Here is a 2,272-nt window from a genome sequence, read left to right on the forward strand (position 1 = left end):
AAATGACTCAGCCTGGAACTGAAAATATGGATGGAGGACCTCAGTTTAGCTTGTTTATCACGCTAGCACCGAGCTAATAGGCAATATAGCGTCTGCGCTAACGCTAAAACTAACAAGCTAAGCTGAGGTTCTTCTTCCATGAAGCAGCTCTGTTGTCCTCCTGGACATTTATGGTTTGATTTCTTTGTATGTATGGATCACTTGGGTTGTTACCAACATCTGGTGAAAATTTCATGTCATTAGCACCTCTAGTAATATATTTACTGAGAAAAATGGTGACGTGTTCAATMCTTATTTTACCCGATGTATACGATCACAACAAGGCTTTCCTTGCAACCCTGCACAAATGCCCTAAGAACGGTGGTGGTAGCATGATGCTACAGGGCTGGTGCATTGCAAAAAGTAGATGGACAAACGGCAAATTCTACCTCAAATCAACAGCTTGAATGGGACAGTAATCACTATTACACATCAAAACTATAAAGCAGGCTGACAAGAAACTTCTGGAACCACCTTTTTAGGGGCGGGGCCCTTGGGGCATTGGCCCAAGTAGAGGTCTCTGCGGATGAGTGGGCGTGTCCCAACAAAAGGCGATTCTAAAGCGACACGCGTGATTTGACGGACTTTTTGAAGGGGACACACCTGACTGGACAAGCAAAAAGAAAAAAAGGAGCGTCACCGTATGGCACCATCTGATTGGACAAGAACAAAAGGGATGTTATTGTTCGGCACCAACTAATTGGATGATCGTTGCTTAGGCGTTTCTTCAATATTAGCTTACTTTTCTACCGCCCTTAGCAATGTACTTTCATATTTATTTTCATTTAGTTTCACGAACTTGCTTTTGTTACCGAAGTAATTAGAAGACTTGGGAATAATTACAACCGGCAGATTATGTTRCTTGCTGGTATCTGTAATGTCTTTATTTATTATTTACGAAACTTTGCCAGTGTCGGACCGGACGTCGTCTCCATTCATTATTTCCGCTTCCGGTTATATTTCAAAATAATAGCAACAACAGTCAGTAGCGGATTTTTTTAGAGGCATAAGTTGTGAGGGCTAAATATTTTTATTTGTACATTGTGATTTTGTGCTGAAATTATTATGAAAGTTGTTAAAGTCAGTTAGTAAATAAAAATCTAATAAAAATGGTACTTAAACTGGCCTTGATGGTCCCCATAACTCCATATTTAGTTTGTAAACCTAAATTACTGACCACATTAGTGATTATGAGTTTGCTTGATGGTTAAATGCCCTGGTTGTCTCAGATTTTAAGGGTCACCTTTGCCCTGTATCAAGTGCAGCCTACAAACCAAGAACAAAATATAATTTTCTGGTGTTTGACAGCAAATTTAATGCTGTGTCTTTGAAACCTTCAATTTAAAAACCAAGCTCTAGTGTTATTTCATTTGCTTTAATGGCATTGTTTAAGATCCCTCTTCTATCTATTTTATTGTTGTACTACATGACATGAATGACAAACTGAAAAGCCTCCAAATGCTTTTCCCTTCAACAAATTGTGTTTAAAGAGTTTGTCTGGTCCCAAATGAGGCAGTGGTCATGTCCTCCTAGTGGTCTGGCTTAGTTACTGTTTGCAATCGATCTTTTCCATGCATAATGTCTGTTATTTTGACAGGTAAAAGAATTGTACTTGTAAATTTGATTCATACTTGTAAATTTGATTCGTACTTGTAAATTTGATGCGTACTTGTAAATTTGATTCATACTTGTAAATTTGATTCATACTTGTAAATTTGATTCGTACTTGTAAATTTGATTCGTACTTGTAAATTTGATTCATACTTGTAAATTTGATTTGTACTTGTAAATTTGATTCATACTTGTAAATTTGATTCATACTTGTACATTTGATTCGTACTTGTAAATTTGATTCATACTTGTACATTTGATTCGTACTTGTAAATTTGATTCGTACTTGTAAATTTGATTTGTACTTGTAAATTTGATTTGTACGTGTAAATTTGATTTGTTCTTGTAAATTTGATTTGTACTTGTAAATTTGATTTGTACTTGTAAATTTGATTCGTACGTGTAAATTTGATTTGTACTTGTAAATTTGATTTGTACATGTAAATTTGATTTGTACTTGTAAATTTGATTCGTACTTGTAAATTTGATTAGTACTTGTAATGTGGCAAAGTTGTAACAAATTCATGTATAGACTTACATTGTACAAATTTAGACTCTTACACATACAATAATTCTGACAGTTATCTTATCCCATAGAATTCTCTCACATGTTGTGTGGTTG

The sequence above is a fragment of the Austrofundulus limnaeus genome, unplaced genomic scaffold, assembly GCF_001266775.1.
Source record: "Austrofundulus limnaeus strain Quisiro unplaced genomic scaffold, Austrofundulus_limnaeus-1.0 Scaffold0, whole genome shotgun sequence".
Lineage (NCBI taxonomy): Eukaryota > Metazoa > Chordata > Actinopteri > Cyprinodontiformes > Rivulidae > Austrofundulus > Austrofundulus limnaeus.